The sequence below is a fragment of the Vicugna pacos genome, chromosome 14 (assembly GCF_048564905.1).
Source record: "Vicugna pacos chromosome 14, VicPac4, whole genome shotgun sequence".
Classification (NCBI taxonomy): Eukaryota; Metazoa; Chordata; class Mammalia; order Artiodactyla; family Camelidae; genus Vicugna; species Vicugna pacos.
Genome location: NC_133000.1, coordinates 55146756 through 55169181, shown reverse-complemented (window position 1 = coordinate 55169181; position 22426 = coordinate 55146756).

The window sequence follows — 22426 nt, the reverse complement described above, 5'->3', positions numbered from 1 at the left end:
GTTTATTTAAAATTTATTTCATCTATGGCCTGTTTCTCAAAAGAGGTTGGGGTCATGGTACCTACAATGGTCGAAATATTTTCTCTCTTGAATAATCTAGTGGATAAGCATTATTTAGTTTTACATGCATATTCTCCAACATTGAGGTCGTGGGGCACCTTAAAACTGGTTTTGGTGTAAGATCGAAAAGCCTGTTATATATCGTGTAATTCCATGATCTCTGGCACAAAATATCCTACAATCATATAGTTCTCCAATATCTCTGTCCCTTTATTCAGAAGAAGATTTGGGTAGAATGTGCTTCTGAGTGCCATTTCTTCTAGCTTTAAAAGCAGTGAAGCTTAGAAAATGTATTTTTAAAAGATTGATGATCAAAATTTGATTCTTCATATCAATTTTAATATTTTACAACATTCTTTAAAACTTTATATTTTTCTTGTTTTACTTTAAATATTTTGTTTCTTAATTTCATTTATATATTCAATATAGTCTAATATAAAATCTATTTAAAATTTTAAATATTATTAGTAATATTATTTACTAAAAATAAAATGCCTGAGGGAAGTTTAATATCTCTTCACAGATGATTTTTCTTAGAATTTTAAACTTTAAAAGTGTATAGTAAGAATATACAGTTTGTTTATTAGTTATCTATGTGATCAATCCGACATATTTTTAAAAATACTTTATTTATTTAGTATTGTATTATTTAATTATTTTATTTTGGTTGTGGGAGGTAATTAGATTTGTTTACTTTTAGAGGAGGTTCTGGGGATTGAACCCATGACCTTGTGCATACTAAGCATGTGCTCTACCACTTAAGCTATACCCTCTCCCCTCAATCTGACTTATATTTAGGACCTTTTTTTTTTTTTTGCTTTGTTTTCAACTTTACTTCTTCTTCTGTACTTGCAAATTTATTTTTCACAATATTTAAATGATTTATACGGTTCAGAAATCAACATAATAAACACAGCCAACATAATCTTGAAAAAGAATGTAGAAGATTTATAATTCTAATTTCAAAAGTTACTAAAAAGTCACACTATTCAAACAGTGTAGGACTGGTATAAAGATAAAAACCTTGATCAACAGAATAGAACTGAGATTCCACAAATAATCCTTTTCATTTATGGTCAACTGATTTTTTACAAAGGTACCAAAACTTCTGAATGAGGAAATCATACTCTTTTCAACAAATTGTCTATCCATGTGCAAAAATACAAATGAAGATGAGCTCCTCAACAAACTATGTAAGTAATTAACTCAAAATAAAGCATAGGTTTAAATGTAAGAGCTAAAACTACACTACTCTTAACAGAAAATGCAGGAGTTCATCTTGTGAACTTGCTTTAGGTAGTATCTTCTTAGATAAGACAACAAAAGCATGTGTCAAAAGAAAAAGTACAGAAAGAAGAATTCTTCAAAATTTAAAACTTTTATGCTTCAAAAATTAAGAAAGACAACCCAAAGATTGGAAAAAAAATTGCAAATCGTGTATCTAATAAAGATAGCTATCCAGAATATGTGGAGAATCCTTGCAACTCAATCATCAAGAGAGTAACCCTGCTATTTGGTTCTTCTCCATATGTGCACTACTCAGGTCTCATTCTGAGACCTAAATGGAAATCCCTCTATTGGCTCCATTTACAAAGTCTTGGATGTGCTGATTAAAATCAGATCCGCATATGCACAGGTCCAAGTTGTGCACAGGAGTTTATAAACTATTACTGGGGTTGCTTTCCAAGTCTCATTTCTCTCTGTGATCTCATAAACATTTTCTGGTAACCTAAATTTCCCCCTTTTCAGTCTCTGGCTAGAAGCCACTCACTTCTGCTATAAAGCTTTGTCAGGAGCTATACAGAGAGAAGACAAAGAGAATGAAACAAAGCAGTAGGGGTTATCCCTTCTCATGGAACAGCAGATCCACACAGAGATGACTGCAGCCCCAGCCAATAACATGATTTTGCAGCATTGTGAGAAACCCTGGGACAGAGGACTCAGATAAGCAGCATCCAGATTCCTGACAACAGAAATTCTGAGATAAGAACTGTTTTTCTTTTAAGCTGCCATGTTTGGGATAATTTGCAGGAGGGCAATAGATAACAAACACAATGAGTGATTTTAAAATAAAACACATTAGAAATTAACTGTGTAAGATTATGCTACTTGAGGATTTATTTCCTGATTTTTTTTTCCAGTAACTCATCTGAGGCAGATTACAGCTATTTCCATACATTTTATATCTGCCTAAAAAGACTATAAATATGTCCAGAACTCAGTGTCCGAGAAAGAGAACTTCCAACTTTTCGGTACACAATGTTTGGGTGGATTTTTCAAACATACACTATTGTTGAATATGAGGAAACAAAGGGGATATCACAAACCATGAATAAAAATAGTGGTTATTTTACTCTTTAAAAATATAGGCAGCTTCAAATTTATAGATGTATTTCTTGATTTTAACTAATGACTGAATTATTTAACATTTGGGAAAAAAAAACCTTTACTACTGGCACAAAAATCACATATAATGCTAAGTTTCTAAAGGTAATAAAATGCAATCTGAGTATATATATATATATAAATAAAAATATATTCAAAACTTTTGTGGATTAAAGGAAACTTTGTATTAATTTGGTACACTCAGAGAGTCTATATAGTGCACTGAAAAAACAAGAGTAAGAGTTTCCTTGATTCTGAATAAACTAGGAAAATTCATCCTACCTTTCAGTGTGAAAATATCTTTCCATATATCTATGAAAAATATGAGCCATAACAAATATGTGTCAGTTTGTCTCTTGTGTAGTATCCTTTTAGAATAACAAAGACACCATCCATCATCAGTTTCTCAGAGTAAACTGTTTACAAAGAGCTAGACCTAAGCTTTTTTTTTTTTTTGGCATTGAAAGAATCTAATTACCTTTTACAAATGGCCAGAATGATTATCTGTAACTTCATTGATTGAATCACCCTGGCTAGTTGATTAATCGATGTGTATATTTAGCTTGCTTATGCCTCCTGACTTCAATCAAAGAATTAATGATTTTTCAAAAGAAGAGATTGCGTTAAATCCATGTTTAGTAACTAGTAACCAACTGGGTGTTTTAAATTGAAAAATTGCGTGATTAAAATCCCTTGTTTTTTTTGTTTTTTTCGCTTTCCAAGTTGGTTTGTGATGTAGTTCTAACTGTAGAGGGAAAAAGAAAGAAGAGTCAAAAGATGTAGAGAATCATTTTAATTAAAAAGATGTTAAACATGGAGATGGGAATGCCATGCCTTTCTAAACTGTGACAATAATCAAAATTAAAGTATAAACTATTTAAAACCTAATTATAACACTGACTTTGCATGTTTTATTGTAATCCTCTTATTCTTTTGACTGGTCTATTTTCCCTGTCCTTATTTGGGTCTCTGCTTAAATGACATATTGGTAGCAAGGATATTCTATCTAAAACACACTCCCCTGTAATTCACCATATATACTACAGTGTTTTGTTTTTCTGTTTTGTTTTTCTTCATAGCAACTGTCACTACTTGAGTTTATGTTTAATAACTCTTTAAAGGAGAGGGATTTCACTTCCAAAAGGCGAGGACTTGGTCAATTTTATTTATTACTCCATTCTGAATGCCTGGAGTATGATAATATTCTTTAAATATTTGGGATAAATGGAAAAAAATCTGAGTATTTGTCTCTTCCAGTATACTGCCCACTTGATTTGGCAGGGAACGTTACCTTCATCGTGTTCTCACTGCTTAGCTGTGCACCTGGCACTTAATAGAAACTAGAACAAAGTATGGTGGCTGAAGGAGCAAATGACAGCACAAATGGAAAAGTTTAATTCCCCATTCTAACTCCTATAGACTTGGATCAGAATCCCTGGGAGAGAGAACAGCAAGTGAAAACCTGAAAGATGTGTTTCACTAAAGACTTTCTGTGAATCACTGGAATCCCAGGGTCACTGCTGGGGATGAATTTAACCATTGTGGATGGCAGCGCACCACAAAGACAGAGGCACAAGGGAGCAGCTTCTGCACATTTCTGCATTGGCACTGTCGGCAATTCTGCAGGCATTAATGTAGCAACGTGCTGTAGCAGCTGCCAGCAGTAAAGATGTGTGCTCTGCAGTAAATGTAACCACAGGGGATAGGAGCCAGAAGCAAAAGAGAAATAAAAATAGGAAGACACTAGATCCAGGATGTTGGTACCAACAGTGGCGGCTGTGAGCACGTAAGAGACATACTCAGGAAGCAGTGTTGGCCAGAAACATTTAAGGAGCCTTATTAATTGCCAATCCCAGACTTTGGCAAAAAAGGAGAAATAATATTTGCCAGTATGACAGTGAAAGGATAATGTTTTTCCCTAGGCTACTCATAGCAGAGCAAACACAGTTGACATAGATATATCAGAGAAAGGTTATGTTCAAGGACTCCAGAGTGCATACATAACATGCAATCTTTTGTGATTCTCTGTGCATTTTAAGGAATATTTGAAAGTAAAAATGAAGATACTCAGCAGAAAGAGCCTTCTCCTTGGGAAGAAAAAAGATTCCTCAATGGAGTCATGAACAATTACTGTTCACTGAAAATCTGTGCACAGCTTATTAATACTTATATTGATGATTCCCAGAAGGAATGATTAAGGTTGCTTTAAATATTGGTTTTTAATAAAGACAGTAATAGGAAATTTGGCAATATCACATCAAACTAATTGTGCGAGTACAGGGGTTTTCTGGTTATACAGAAAGGCACACTAACCTCACTGAGAGGGTAGCAGAGAATGGTGCAAAGATTTCTTGGTAAAATGTAACATTAAAGCTGAAACCTGAAGGATGAGCACTAGTTAGCAAAAAAAAAAGGGGGGGGGGTGATTGTGAGGAGTGTCTCAATATACACCATTATGTACTGAAAGACTCAGACAATAGAAGCATGGCACCAAGGAGGAAGGGAAAGTTCCTATGCATTTTGGAGTGTAGGGTGATCATACTTACTGTTAGAGAACTGAAGGAGGCAGAACATACAGGTTTATTTTAGACATTAAAGTGTCATAGAAATCAAGCTTTGTTCCACTGATACCCCCCACAAATAGCTATAGCATTGTCAATGGACTAAACTATTTTCTAGGATAAAAAGTCATAAGGAGGGAAACTGGTTAATATCTTTATATCTCCTTCAATGCCATTCCAATTGTATTCAAACTGCAGAACTTCTAGAATCATAAATTCTTCCGTCTTACTTTCAGAAAACAATTTTCTACTTTTTATAGTTGTATCTTACTTTACAATCCAGCATTTTTTCATTCTTTGCTAACCCTGAAATTTATGACTAATCATTTCATACTTTCATAGCATCATCCACAAAACCCTTGACTCTGCTGGTATAACCTTTAAAAACCCATATCCTAGAATCAACCTATTGTCTGTCTTTTGCTATAATGTTTTCATGATGACAATGATATTAGCCAAAAATTTCATAACCATATGAATACTTGATTCTACAAATTATGTTTTCTAATCTTTGTTGGAGGCTCGAAATAGATTCTCAAAGATTTTATTTTCCTTATTCAGTTTTTCATCCTGTTCTCATCAGTGGATCATGGCCAGGTACATTGGCTATCATACAAGCTCTTTTTTGATCTGGCAATAGTCTGCTACTTCAGCCTCATCTTTCAGTGCTGAATTAACATTCCAGAACTCTATTTCATAATCCAGAAATAGTCTCTTGAGATTTTGCAAACATATTCTACTCTATTCACACCTTTGCACAATTTTTTCACATTAGCTATGCCTGAGATGATTTCATGCTGTGTCTTCTTCCATTGAGAACTCCAAATCATCAATTCAAATGTAATTCTGTAATCAACTCTTCTAGGTAGCATTTGCTGAATACCTGCCAAGTTCCCAATTAAACCTGTATTGAATGCCAATTACACTCTCTTATATTGTTATGTGCATACCTTGAGAATCCTCAAAAGGCAGTATTGAAAATTGTTTTGTTGATCTCCTCTAAAAATAAAAAATAAAGGATGGAAGCTCAGTTATATTATTTTTTAAATCCATAGACTGCAAAATAATATGTGATACAGAGTTATTACAAGTGTTAGAATTAAACAAGGGAAATACCTTGTGAATGTGTTGAACTAGATGATCATAGTTGGCTTTTCCTCTGTAGAGATCAGGATAGATATATAACTAGAAACACATACTTAGGTTTGGGCTAAAATGAAATACAAGAGACAGGATTTATCTTCCCCAAAGAAACACTAAAACAATGGACAAAATATATGAAAAAATTTCTCAAGATCCTAGAGATTAGCTGATAAGTGAAAGTGATTCTGCAGGAAAAGAAAAGAAAAAATGAGATGATTGTCCCAGAAAAGTGCCCTGACAAGGTTTGAAGACCATGATGAATGATGAAAGAACCTAGATGGAATTATACACAGTTACTGAGTTCAGGAGAAAGATCTGAGACTCTAGGAAGACAAAAGTAACTACTATAGTTGTAGAGAATGTGGAATAAAAAACAAAAACAAAAACAAAAACAAAAAACTGCACATGGAAAATTCTGGAGTTCTTCAGTTAGTTTTTCTTGAGTATTCAGCTTTGTACTGCAAAGTGCCAATATGTATGAAAATTAACTGAGACCACCGAAATAGCCATCCTGAAAAGATTAGGGGTAAGAGTGCCCAGTGCTTACGCGTGGTTGAGATTAGTGCATGTTTCCACTGGTCACGAGATGTCTCAAGTTCATGGGATACTGAGATGAGTACAGAGTAGACGCTGATGTAATGCTGAGGTATAATTAGCTCCCGCCTGAATATGGCTCCATTTCTGCCTAATCAGTCATAAGAACAAAATGCCAAACGACACAATTCTTCAAGTGACTACACTGCACAGAACAAAGCTCAGGAATATAAGGACATAAAAATTTTCAGTCGTGATAAGTAGGAAAGTGTTAACCATAATGGCAAGAAAATTCAACTAATGGAAACTGACAGAGAATTAACACAGATGTTTAAATTAGAAATAGAGGTAATCATAATTGCATTCCATATATTCAGAAAATAGAGGCATGAAAGATCTATTTTTTTTAAATTATACATCTAGATGTGAAAACTACAATGTGGGGAATAAACACTAGATGACATGAACAGCAGATTACACATTAGAGGAAGAAAAATTAGTAAATCTGAACTGAAAAAAATAGAAACTAATTAAAAATGAAACAGAGTGAAGAATGAAAAAAGAGGAAGAAATATACTGAGCTGTAAGACAAATTTAAGAAGTCTAATGTAATTGCAATTTAAATCCCTGAAAGAAAAGAGATGATGGATTATAGTAAAAATATGTGTAAAAAATCATGGGCCAGATTTTTCCACATTTGATGGAAAGTATAAAACTACATATTGAAGATGTTCAATGAAACTTTAATACAAGAAACATAAAGAAAACTTTACCGAGGAGGGCAGGATCAAGAAGGCAGAACAAGAACATCAATAGACCAATAAATTTTTTGATTCAAAATAATCTAAATAAAACTTTAACAAGTAGAGACCAACAATATATTTTAAAATTATTTTATATTATGGCCAATTAACCAGGAATGTGAGTTTACTTTAGCATTCAAAAATGAATTGATTCAATCAATCATATCATCAATTTTAAAAAGAAAATTTTATGATTTTTAGAATAGGTATTTTTAAAGGCATTTAAAAAAAATCCAAAATGTATTTCTGATAAAAATTCTCAGTAAACTGGGGATAAAAGAAAACTTCTTCAACTTGATAAAGAATGTCCAAAAATCACACTAAATATTGAAATAGTTAATCTTTTACTTAAATATCAGGAAAAAGGCAACATTAAATCATATTACATCTATTCAATATTGTCTTGGAACTTCTAGCCAGTTCAATAAGTCAAAAAAAGTAAAAAGACACCCAGGATGGAAAGGAAGAGGTAAACTGTTCTCTATTTGCAAAAAAAAAAAAAAAAAAAAAAAGTCTCATAAATACTTGTAATCAGAGTATAAAAATAAATCTTAAAATTAAATAATCAGAATACAAATGACCAATTAAAAAGAAAATGGAAAGTTATTTGAATAGATTCTTTGCCTAAGATGCTAATGAACACATGAAAAGAAATGGATTATCATTAGTTATTAAGAAGATGTAAATTAAAATCCTTTTGAAATGATACTACATACTTGTTTGAATGGCTTAAATTAAAATGACTAATCATACTAAGTATTGCTGAGGATGTGAGGACTAAACTTGAACTTAATTTCAAGTCTTTATTTCTTAAACAAATGGCATTTTAGCCCCATTTTACTGTTCTGCAAGATATAGTTATATTTTCCACATTGAAATACTTTGAAAATACACAATGTTATGTGCTTAAAACATTCAACAGGGAGAATGATATACAGTAGTTTGTTTAAAAATAAATACATATTATTATTGCACAATTATCCCAACACATACTCTATTATCTAAATATCAGTACATCTCTCAGCTTTCTATGTGATTTTCCTCAAGTTGTTGAGTAGAGCAAAATAAGACTACTTAAAATTAGATAATTAGAAAAAAAACAAGCAATTTTATATATTAGATATGCAATGGAACATTGGTATGAATTAAAAATAATTAAATGTTATAATGAAAACTTCAGCTGCTTAGAAGTAACTATGTACTATTTCCTGTAATAGATACTCCCTTGCCTTATTTCATTTATCTTTCCCAAGGGCCCTATAATATTAGTTGTATAATTATCCACATTTTATGATGAGAACACTGAGGCTCAGAGAGACTAAATATATGATCACATTAGGCTGATTTGAAAGTGCAAGATATTTAATTACTGTACAAAATACTCTAATACTTGATTAGAATGGTCAAGTTAAATAAATTATGGTAAATTCATAAATGGAATATAAAACAGGCATTAAAATTCTAATAATAATGGTAGTAATTCTTTACTGAGTACTTGCCAGATGGAAGTTTTTTTATACTAAGTGCAGTTTTATATCCACTTTTGTGATAATCAAGGGTGGATTCACAGGGGAATGTGTGCTAAGTGTTTAGTGAGAAAAGCAATACACAACCTAGGGTGCACTGAATGATTTTATTATTCTCTAGTGAGAATGTGTGTTTGCTTACTTATATAATTTGGCTAAAATATTTGCCAAAATGAACCACTGTTGTTTCTAAGTGGTGGAATGTAAGTAATTTCTGTCCTGTGATTTGTACTGAACTGCTTGTGACTATCACATATAGCATTTTTAATTAGAAAGCCTAAACCATTTTCATATTGGAAAGATAACATTGTTCCTACATATGCAGTTGCTTGTGCTTCATTGAGGAGAAGGTAAGAATACCTATTTTGTGGTTTCCACTCTAGTTTTTAAGAGCTAACAAATAGGGCAACAGATAAAATTACTTGAATGATCTTGGCAAACTGTAGAATGAGAATTTGACATCAGACACAAGAGCCCGAGTGCTATAAAGTAGATCCATACTTGACTTACAAGTTTTAATGTCTTTTATATTATTTATTTATTTATTTATTTACTTATTTATTTAAACTGAGAACATGACTTTATTTTGTTTGGAGGAGTGGGCAGGTGTCCAGGTTCCCAATTTCTGGAATTGCTCCTTGGTACCTGAAGCCTTGGGCATTGAGCACATTTAGGAGCACAGTCTTGCTCAAAAGCCGACATCTTCCCACCATGACAACATTGCCTAGCTGGATATCCCTGGAGCCAAGGGACAGGTGCACAGACATGGTATTATATTTTCTTTTAAAAATTTAAATTCTTTGGTCATTTATATTTTCTTTTTTTCCCTTCCTTTTAATTTTTTCTCAGGGTTTTGCCCTAGACTTTCATGCTTTTACCCTACTGTCGCTCTTGATCATTTCAATCATTCTAATCTTACTTCTTCCCCAATCTCCCACAGGTTACACACAAAAAACACCCTCACCTTCTGAGGGTGTAACTTGGTGTTCACTGAGTATATGAGAGGTTCTACTTCAAGATGTTCAGTGACTAAGAATTTCAAGCTCTTCATTGATGAAAACATGCCAAACAGAAAAACAACAAAGAGACCAAGCAGAGGGAAAAACTCTTGAAATCATCATTCACAAAGAGCCTAAACAGCATTGGTTTGCTCATGAATGTTAAAATTAGACTTTTTAAAGAAGCTCTTATTTGTTGCTTTTGCCAATTTCCATGATGTAAATACACTCATCACAAATAGAGTACCTTGAAGCACAAAAACAAAATTTTCTGTAAACTATATTGGCAAGAAACAAACTTAGCTAGTAGATTCTGGAGTCTGTTTACACGTGCCCATGCTATCTGGTAATGTTGATGATTTCATAGCCAGGTGCACTAACTTAAATAACTCATCTGTATTCAACTTCCTATTGCTCATTTCTACCTAGATACCTTCAGTTGCTTCAATTTCAGTATTCCAACACTTAATTTATCCTCTGCCACAAATTCATTCAGTAGGGTCTTCACTCCACCCCACTGCAGCGTTCTTACCTTCATGAAAACAATTTCGTATTCCACTATTCAGCCAACCTTTTACTTTTGAAACTTGGGAAAATTCCTTGACTCTTTCCTATTCCATGCCTCCCACACTATTTCACAAATTATTAGTGATCTGAGCTCCTAGTTCTGTCTCATGTCTGTCCATTTCTGTTCATGTGCCACTTCCCAAATTCAGACAACTGTGATCTCTCAGGTGGATTAATACAATAGGTTCTTAATTGATATCCTTAATTAGATACCCAGGTGGCTTAATCTAAACAAATATTTCTACCTACATTTCTTTCAGTACTATTCTTCTTTAGACATATCTATTTGATCTTGTTGCAATGCATCATAAGCTTTTCCACTGCTGCCCACTTTCTTTGTTAAGAAGCTCAGGCTTCTTCAAGTGATTTGCAAAGCTCTTTATTGAACGTCTGAATATTCACATTTGTATTTTAATAGGTACTGACATACTAAAATTTTTCCACTGACCATTGCAAGACTGTAGCCCCAACTATTCCTCTTCATCCCCTTGCTAAATCCAAATCATCCAACCATTGGGAGCTAAACTGTGACTTTAGTATTGACACTCCAACTTCCTGCCTCATGACTAATGCAACCTAAGTTTTTCTATAGTTTCCGAAAATCTGAAAAGTGACCAATCCTAGTTCCTAATCAAAATTTGACTTATCTTTCTTCCCTATTGAACTTTATAAATCTTTAAGCTTCTTGTTCTCTGTAAAGCACTCATTTCGAAGCTAATCTCACATTGCAGTTACAATGAATGCGTAAGCTAAAAAGTTTGGATTGGTTTATCTCCTACAATATTTCACCTATTTTCTCAGTATCATTGTTCTATATCTTTCAACTGAACTGCAGCCCTAACCGACCCCTGTCGTCAGCACTTACATATGCTGTGTGTATCACACTGAACTTACTTCTGTCCTCCTTTCCCTACTCCTATGCCTTTGAGCTTTCACCTTGCTGTTTTATTCACCTAGAAAATCCCATGTAAGTACTGCCTTTATCATACGCAACATTTTAGTCTTTGAGTCCACCAGAGTATCTTTTACATATCGATATCTTGATGAATAAATCAATTTCTGCTCAGAAAAAGTGCATTTTATTTTGTATAGAATGAAAGTATCCTATTTGGCATGGACTCTATGACAGAGGTTTACTTTGCCTATGACAAAGAAAGGGAATTATTCCATTGTTCAAAGGAGCATGTGACTGTAGAAAGAGAAAAGCTATGTAGCAACTGAACTGTGGTTCATTAATGTACTTAGTTTTTCCAACATCTGTATTTCTGATCCTATCCATAGCTCTACCTAAAATGTCCTTCTTTCTGTTTGCCACAAATTTATTCACTTTTTTTAGACTGATTTATATCAGATTTTTCACTACAAATCACAACAGTGGTTTTCCTGCAAAAAGGTCTGCTCTCCTGTCTTGCTTAACAAGGAAAACATATGTGTGGCACATCATTGAGAGTTACCTGAAGATAAGCAGATGTGACAAGAAGCATTATTTTAATTTTACTCACTCTAATTGCCACTAGTCATTTCCCTCAATGAGTTAGTGGTATTACAGAATATACCACATGTATACAGGACTCTTGCTTATATCACCTATCAAAGCACTGTGATTTTTTTCCCCTCTGAATGCATTTAATGTTTTAAGATATGTATCAATACAATTTTATGCACTTCCAACATTGCAATCTGGCTTTGATTTTTTTTATGGTTTATGTATTTTTATTCATACACACTCTGACAATCAGGAATTAACAACAAACAACTGCACATTGTTTGAGGTGTATCAAATATTACACTAAATACTTTAAATTTATTTACCGTTTTAATCTTCACAGTTACCCCATGGTGTAGGTACTATTAGTATCCTCAATTTACAGTTGAGTAAACTGAAGAAAAGATAGCTAACTGACCTCCCAAGTTCAAAAAAATAGTAAGTAGTAGAGCTAAGGTTCAAACCTAAGAAACTTAGCTCTGGAGACTCAGCTCTTAACATATATCCATAGTACCTTTTTTGTTGGAAACAGATTAATATCAGGATAACCTATGATAATGAAATTTCATAGAGAATAAGTTGTTGAATTACTGAAGTCATATATATTTTAACTTAAAACTGAGCTTATGGCAAGAGATCAAATGATATGTGTTAGAGAAAGAATATGACTTTATTATACTTTGACCAGGACAATATGAAGTAGTACATGTTCACTGTATAATCCATAAGGGTACTGATACTTTTAATACTGCTGTTTCAAGCATTTATTGAATAAATAAATAAATAAAACATTTATAATAAAATTTGATTATACTCTAGAATTCAAGTTCCATATTACATGCATAACACTTGTATTTTTAACCTTATTTTCAGGACATCACTCAAGTTAGATAATGTTTTCAGGATTGAAATAGTTTACTAATAATTCAATATTCACTAATGGGAAATATTAACATAGGAAAATATTTTAAGTGACTTTTAAAAAAGACATGGTATATATTGAACTAAGAGGAAGTGCATTTTTTCATAGTACCTTAAAATATTTTTTATAGAGGTACAGGATTGTAACTTATTACCACTGAATACTATTAGGCCTGAGAGTGCATACTAAGGAATGTATTTATTGGAAAATTGCTACTGAATTATCAACTTAGCTCTTAGAAAATAGTAACATTAAATGAAAAGATTCTTTTATTTTTATTTTTTTGAAAAGATTCTTTTACGTAATAAGTAAAACTCTTAATCTGAATGATATTTCAGAAAGATATAAACAATGTATGCTAGAGAATAGTATTTAACTCATTTAAAAATGAAGTCAGTAAATTTTATGAATGAAGAAATATGTTTATATTTTTACTTCACTCAGAGCATTGTGCCTGGCACATTACAGGTTCTCAATAAATATTTATTGTATGAATGAATAACAACATATTAGGGGAGCACATTTTCCTGAATGGTGATCAATAATAGACTTTCTATCCAAAATTTCTCTAGAAAAAAAAATAAGAACATAAGAAATGGCTAAGATGTACTGGTAAGTATGCTTATCTTGCAAGTTATTTAAGAGTAATATGTAAACTATACCACAATGAGCTGTTTCAAAATAGACAGATCTCTGGATTCTGCTATAGACACTGTTGAGTTCTGAGAGACCACATCATATGTTTCTGTTGCTAAAAGGAGAATTTAAGAATTTTTGTGTTCTGATCACTAAAGCTCAGTCCAACCTCAATTCTAATTCCTAGCTGACTATTTAAAACAAATTATAAAGGTGTGTCAAATGAAAAGAGCAGGAGTTGGTGATAATGCACAAAGTCTATCCTTCAGTTTTTTTTTTCTTGTAACAGATAGAGGGCACACTAACAAATAGCAAGACAAATAATTAAAGCAAAAGAACAACCAAGCAAAGCAAAACTTATTGAAATAATCCTATCCTAGGTGAATCATAGAAATAAGGAAATAGAACATCAACTGGAAATCTGGAAAGACCAAAATCAAAAAAGCATTATGAATTTCAGTTGCAGAAACAATTTTGAAAAAATTTCTTTAGAGTGCGACAATAAATTTGATTCAGGGAAAAGTCCATAAAAGACTAAATAAACAGAATAGAAAAGTACAAAATAATAATAATTAATAAAAATAATCTTAAAGAAATAATGTTCATTCTATGACAAGGCAGTAGTTGATGTACCAGACTCTCAGCCTCCTTTCCTTTGCTCAGCATTTCAGCAGTACAAGAATCTTTGCCACATAAAATAAACTTTCAGCTGAAAGAGGAATATGCCTTTGATGTAAATTCTTGCATTATATCTTGGTGGTCATCTTTTGTTAACATATAGTAAGAGGCATAAGTACACAGAAAGTGTCCCAAGGAATTATGTAATTATTATCCAAATGCCCTTTTCTTTGACATCTCTTTCATTTTTTATTGAAGGATTTCTTTGAAATCTCTGATCATCTATCCAGGAAATTATGCATGGGATACCTGTGCTTCATGTAAAATAAATATATGTGTTTTGAATATAGATAGATAGGGACATAGGCATCTGTCTATCGTTATAATTGGTCAAAGTTCTACCAACTATGACATTATTTTTCCTTTTTCCTTCTCACCCCTGATCTTGAGTCCTACCATGAATTGAGCTAACAAACACCAGAGAGCCTTTGAGAAGTTGACTTTAAGTTGAAGCTATCATGTTGCACAAAGCCATCTATAAAACAGTGATAATACTGCTTTTGTCTCCTGGTTTTCTTTCTTTCTTTCTTTTTTTTTTTTTAACTTACAAGAACCTGGTAGTAAATTCTACGCAGGAACATAAGTGTGGTTTTAAGGAATTCAACCAGCAGTGACATGATTGCAGTAGACAGAGTCTGGATATGAAAATAATATACACATGTAATATAATTTTCCTATGCCTTTAATGATTATTCAGGCCTCATACTGTTGACTGGAATTCACTCAAGATATGTAAGTAACTATTTCAGGAATCATGAACCCTAACCATGGAACAAGAAATATCTTTGAACTTAGATACTTAGCTACCATTCATAAACCAAGTGTTATCTGATGTGTACACAGCAGCATTCCATGTTTTGATAGAAATGATCTATACAAACTGGATCCAAACAGGTGAAAAGATGCAAATAAACTGCAAGAACAGGTGGCCAAGACTACCATAATACCTTAAGCTGGTATCATCTAGAAGTGAATGGCTGCTGAAAAACAGCCCAGTGCAGGCTTGGGTATGAAAAACAGTGTGGAAAAGAAAACTTTAGAACTTTGAGTAAATCTATTTCCAATTTGTTAGGAAGACAAGGTGGCCAGAGACACAGATCTTTGACTTATGGACATTTCTAATGGTTTGACTGGCTAGTTAGGATCTTAAGAAGTCAAGATTAAAAGAGTAAAAGACTAGGAGATCTAAAGAAAAGGTATTTGAATATACCTCTTAGAATAAACACAAAGAATTGAAAACTTTTTTTTTTCCATTGAGATACCCATTACAGGACATTCTCTGCAAAAATATCTCTCAATAATCAGGTGAATAAGACACACCTTCTTGTGAATATCACCTTTATGCAGTTACCCAACTTGATCAACAGGCACAAGTACAGCGTGGCCATAGAGGCACAACTGGAAAGCATGGATGGCCTCAACAAAATGTAACAGCCATAGTCTGCCACCACAGCACAGCAGCAAACCCCAGTTTGTCTTGTTTATCAGAATCATTCACCTCAGCTAGTAATAACCTCATTTTTAAGCTTTAGTTCAATGATTTGAGTGACCTTTTTTTTTTTTTCCTGTGGCGAGGGAATTTAAGAGAACCATAGCTATACTTACTGGGGTAAGTATTACTTTCATGCATAATGATCTTCTACGTAGAATGTCTCAAAATTGTGATAATGGAAAGCAAAAATTCTCAAACAACATGAGTTTGTGCTGAGCAAGGAAAATCTTGCCACCTCTACTTTTGAATCCAGCCTGCTCCCAGCAGAGGTTAGATTATATAGTATCCCTTTTTCACGGAAGAGGCTACAGTTTGTCTTCCAAGGGATATTAACATAACCTGCATAAACATGTGCATACTTAAAAACACTTTTCCCAGTGCCGCAAACTGTAGAACTGGAGGTGCCAACTGATTCAACATCTGTCCAGTGATGTGCCTGATGATAATTTTTGTACCTCCGTGGTAATGGAATAGATTTTCTTAAACTAAGGAAAGTCAGTGATAGTTGCTGAATGGCAAAATTGATGGATTGTTCTGGTTTACCTCTATTTAACACTCTAGATCAAATCTTCATGCTTTTGCCCCATGTAGACTGCATTAACCTGCAACTCTTGCTATGTGGCTTCTGCTTGGATTCGGCAAAATAAATAAATAAATAAAAACAGAACAAATCAAAATGGGGAGGAGAGTGAAGCCAGATATTTTAATTTTCCTCCCTCTCTGCCCTTTTATTACATTTCATGTTGTAGTGGTGGCCCTCTGACTACCTGTCACACTGGATGTCTCCCCATCTTGAATGCCCAAGCTTGTTATGTGGAAAGGCCACATTGAGATATACTAATGCTACCAACTGCTGGCTTTACCAGTCATCCCAACCCAAGTACAAAACATGGAAATTAAGCCACACAGAACCTTCTATATCAGCATGGTCACTACCTGAATGTTACCAAGTGAACCAGTTGATACCACATGGATTAAAACAGTTGCCCAACTGAGATCTCCCCAAATTCCTGACATATAAAATCAAGCTACAAAAATAATTTTTAACCATTAAATTTGAGGTGAGTTTGTTATTCCACAATAGATAATTGAAGCATAATTTAATAATGGAATAGCAGTGGTGTCAAAACACCTAAAACATGTAGCACTGTTTTGTAATGGTGGCCAGAAAAAACTAAAAGAGCCTGGAAGAGTGCTATGGAAATCAGAGACCTCAATAAGGCTGTTGTTGAAAGCTTGAAGAAGAGGGAGGTGGATGTTTTTGTAGTCTGGAGAGAAATATATTTATGTAATAGTGGAAATTTGGCAACACTGCTACTACTGTAGTAACACACACAAAAATAGAGGATCTCATGAACTCTGTATCTAATATGGGAGATTTCAAGCAGGGTATAGAAATTATCCACTGGCTTCTAGCTATCAATGATAAAATATGAGAAATAATAAATAAATAGGTATTAGTTCAGGTTCTAAAAAATTAGAGAAAATACAAAAGCAAGGTTTGCTTGTTTTAAAAATATAGCTGGTTCTAATCACCATTTCCTTGTAGCAAAAGACTTTCCAACTAAGAAATGGCATCAAGGTAAAAATTAAGTCCAAGTTGCTAGACTTGGTAAACATGGTCTCAGGGTTAATATATCAAGTGAGTGGCTTAAGACCCTTTGTGCAGATTCTAGAAGAATACATAGGTATGCCTATTAGGACTCTTAAGACTCCTAAGGGTACTGTAATACAACACCCTGGCTCTCAGCCTAGGATATAGATGAACTGGTCTTTAGAAGCGAAGTGAAAATAAATAATAAAATGGATTCATAATTAAATACTCAGGCAGCCTATATTATTTTTAAAGTAATAATACTTGTTCAACTGAAACTACACCATAAGAGGTCTTTGGACACCCAAACTTCCATAAGGAAGAATCAAGCTTAAAAGTCTACACATTTGAAAACATGATCTTCTTAACGAAAAAGCAAAAATGCCAGAGTGAGAAGGTACAAGAAAGGATATGGCTGAACCAACAGTCAAAAAGTTTGCTCCTAGGAAGAATGACTGGGCTCTAATTACTGAACTAACAATATATTCTCAGCTGGAGCCAATGATTTGTCTTAGTCATCTCATATCTTCTCTTTGATTGAGACTGCCTATTGCGCTCTCTCATTTCTATCTAAAGGATGTATATTGAATCTTTGGATTAAAAACAACTTGTCTTTTCAGTCTACAGGACTTTAGATGAATAGAAACTATGGTTTAGAAAATATATCCAAGGCAAGACACATTAACAAGATTCTGAGCTCAACACTTGAACTGATTTCATAATGGAATGAGACTTTGGGAGGTTTGTGCAGGAGGTAAGTATATTCTGCATCTAGGAGGAATGGGAATCACCGGGGGCCAGAAAGGCAAACTGAGATAACTAATCTCAAATAGTCCCCAATCACCACATCTCTCCTTGTTCACTTGCCATGTGTAACCAAAGGTACCTAGAGGAAAGGCAAGAATATTGTCTAAAGCTAGATTATAGAAAACACTGCTACTTCCATGTTGATTTTTGAAGCTTTTGTGAACTGCCATGAGGGAAGTGCAAATACCCTGAGGAAACCTAACCTGTAAGAAAGCCCAACATAGATGTACAGAGAGACCATGTGGAGAAAGGGATTCTGTGTAAACTCCACTTACTGCAGCTGTTAGAGCACAGGTGTGAGCCCTCTTGAAGACCCCATTCAAGACTAGCCACTAGCCTAATATCCATAAGTGAATCATATATGTAGTTGCAAGGCTCACCTGAAACTTGTTAAAAAATATTGAAGACAAAATCAAGAGCAAAATACAATGGTTCCTTCAGACTGTTACATTTTGGAAGAACTTACTATAAAACAATGTATTCCTAGAAAATACACTAAAACAATTGAAGTTAATGCTGTAATTCCAATGCTACTATTATTTAAATGTATTTTCCTTTCAACTTTGTATTACATAAACTCATTTGTTGATGAATTACTTGATTATTTGAGTCATTTTTGTAATTCCTTTCAAATCTTTACTTGGCATTGCTTATACTAAAATAAATGGAAAAACTGCAATTTTAATATTTTTAAATTCCAGAAGCATAAATACAGGTCATATGTAAGCTGGAAAAGGTTTTATAAACCATATGTGTCACATACATTTTAATTTCTATTGTCATTAAACATGAATCAAGTTAATAAGTGATAAATATCTCATGTGGTCAGACCCAAAACACTTTTAATCCAAAATGCACAGCTCACAAAGCTGACTGTTAGTTACACCCAGAAAATTCCCATATGTTCACAAATCAACTACTTCCTAGACCAGTGGTCCTTCTCTGGAAAAATGAATGACAGGGATAGTTTAAACAACAATATATTCATTATCTACAGTGTCTTCAAACAAAATCAGAAGTAGAAACAAATTCATGTGCTACCATAAACCTGTCTCTCTTGAACATGCAATCACACATTAAACTTATAAACATTACCTGCATGTCATATATGTGACCTCATTTTTATTTTTTTTCATGAACACTTTGAAGTGCATCACCAGAATGTCTCCCAAGATCAAGATAAATAATTAATGTCATTTTAATTATGATTTACTTCATTTTCATGTTCATCATCATATCATTAATGTAGGATAGATCACCATTGCCATGGCAACCTGAAAAGCTGTGAATATGACCTAAAGTCTTACTAATTAGGTGTTTGCTTTGAATTAGTTACTAGAATTAAAAAGGAATATAAAATATTCCACAATTCTACCTCTGTTTTAATCATTTTCTGGTGACCTATAAAATTCTTCCAAATCAGGATTTCATAGTTCCATTCTTACTTTTAAATCAAGGATATATACTTTTTTTAACCATTCTAATAATAGCTCTCTCTAAATTACCCCTTATATAAAAAATTTCTTTATTTCATAGCTCTTCTCCATGGATCAATGGATGAAATATATCTGAATTCAAGAAACGTATTATTAATTCTTCATTGACACATAAAAATGTGTTAACCTATACATTAAAAATGTGCATTTTTTATTTCTAAAACAATGTTGGAGATAACTGCTTATGATGAGATTTCTTGGAATATAAAAATTAAAAGTACACAATTCTTGTAAAAGAGGAAATGGCTTCAAGGTGCATGTTTAAAATTGGCTTTCTATTTTATGCTGGGATGACAGCCTAGCTTTGGAAGATAATTTATGCTACAACTGATATGATGATACTGCACCTTCTCATGCTTCATAATATTAAGCAGATTCATGATAAGGAACAAAAACTGTTTTTGTGAAAAATACTGTTCTGTGTATGTGATATTTTATAATGAAATATTAAAGTACTGAGTTTTATCTTAATGAGTTGGCTACTGTAAGAAATTTTTAAAATTTGATTGTAAGATTTTTCTCTAGTATAAAATAAAAATACATATTTAAATACATTTACCAATTCTTATAATAATTTATTTGTGATATTCTTGTTATTTATTTTAATCCAAATATATATTTAATTTATAGTTGCAATTCATATCCTGCAAAGTATTGTAATAAAAAGGTCATAATAGAGTAAATCTAAAAATAATTTTAATTTTGATAATTTATGCAATAATATAAGCAAGTTCCTGAGCAAAACTGATAAATCTTTATATAGCTCTCTATAAAATATTAAAATTCTTCTACATGAAAATACAATAAAAGCATTAATTTTACAGAGTTTATTTCAAATGTTTTAAAAGAAAAAATTGTATAGTCCTATTCCTCTGCAGGCATAAAGCATTGGCTGAAAACCTATTGTGTATTACATATACTATAACCAACTTACATATACTTTATCCAAATAAATCATAAAGAATAAGACAGCATGCATATGCGCAGTGCTTCAGAGTATTTTAAGTGGTTGTGAGTAGTGAAAGTTATCTCCGTGGAAGAAATTAATTTTGAACTAAGCACCGACAGGTTAGGAAAGTGACAAAACCTCAAACCATTGCTATATGTTATAATGTTATGCTATATATAAAACGTGTGTGTGTGTGTATATGTGAGTGCACATTCACATCAGGATGTTCTAGAAAACAGACTGTCTGGATTTGAACGTCATCCTCACCACTTCCTATCTGTGTAGTATACAGTAATTTACACAACATCTCTTATCCATTTTCGTCACCTGTAAACTGAGGGTAGTAATGGTACATATTATACAGCCTAAATGAGAAAATATAACACACTTAGAATAATGCATGATGCTTGCTAAGTATTATGTAGTTAGTTTTATAAATTAGACTGGATTAAAAATAAGGATTGACTAATAAAATAAAATTCAGTAGTGTGTTTAATTTGTATCATTCAAAAACATTTTTATTAACTCCTTCATCACCCAAGTACTAACTTGACTCTGAATTTTAATGCACTTTTTTCTCAATTCTTTGTTTTGGAGTAAATGTTAACACTTGTCATTATCTCTGTTGCATACTGGTGAGTACAAATTGAAAATGAATGACAGATTACAACATAATTATCAAATCACATGCTGCTAGATGACAGTTTATTAGATTTCAACACTCCTGAATCAGGTCTAGTATTAAGTATTCAGAGATCTCTAAGCCCTAAACTAAGATTACTTAATATAAACTCACCATGAGAAACTGTGACATTTGAGCTCAGGCTGGACAATCTGTTCACATCACAATAATTTCTGAAACATTATTCTTAAATCTTTGCCCTTCTGTATTCCAACTTTTCACCAATATTTACAGCATCTTTGAACTAGTTTAAAAAAGTCAGATTGTAGCTAAATAGGCTACTGGATTGAGGAAATCCTTATACAAAAGAAAGTCTATGCAGTTTTCAATAATTTTCTCAATCTTTCAAATTAACTTTCTCCTGAAACAATATGGATATGCTAAACTTCATATGTACACAGCCTCACTAATAGTGCTAAAATTTACTTGTTGAGTTAGTATTTCAGATAATATCAAATGCAGTTTGATTTATTCCCAAATTAAATTTGAAAGTCTCCTCTACTAATATATCATGTTTAGAGTCATTATATACAGGGTTTTAAATTTTATTTTGACTCTATACAAGTTTATGACACTTGAGTGGCAGCTGTGCTTCTGTGGGGGTTAGGCAATGATACCCTAGAGACGAATCACTGATCTAGAAAAACAACAAATTACATGGCAATTCAACATACTAGTATTCCAAATGTCAATCACACAAATTCTAAAAGAGTTTCTATATGAATATGGATATAGGTTTCTCTCAGTGGCATTTCAATTTTATTAAATATATTTCTTATTTGAAACTTAAAAGTTTGTTTATGATGTGGTATTACAAAAAAAAGTCTATGAAAAAATGATGTTATTTAAATAGTCTTAAAGCTGTTCAAGAAATTATGCAGAATATGGTCTCAAATTTTATTGAAAATTTGAGTCAAAAATAATGTTTGCTATGTGTGTAAGTCTGATTCAAACTCTTGTGTGAGAAATATTTCAGATGAGAAGAACAAAGTGCAAAGAATTTTGCACAAGAAGGTTATGAACATGAATTTCACATTCTCTTTTTGCAAATAACACTCTCTGAAAAGATGATCAGTATCACTAATTATCAGCGAAATACAAATCAAA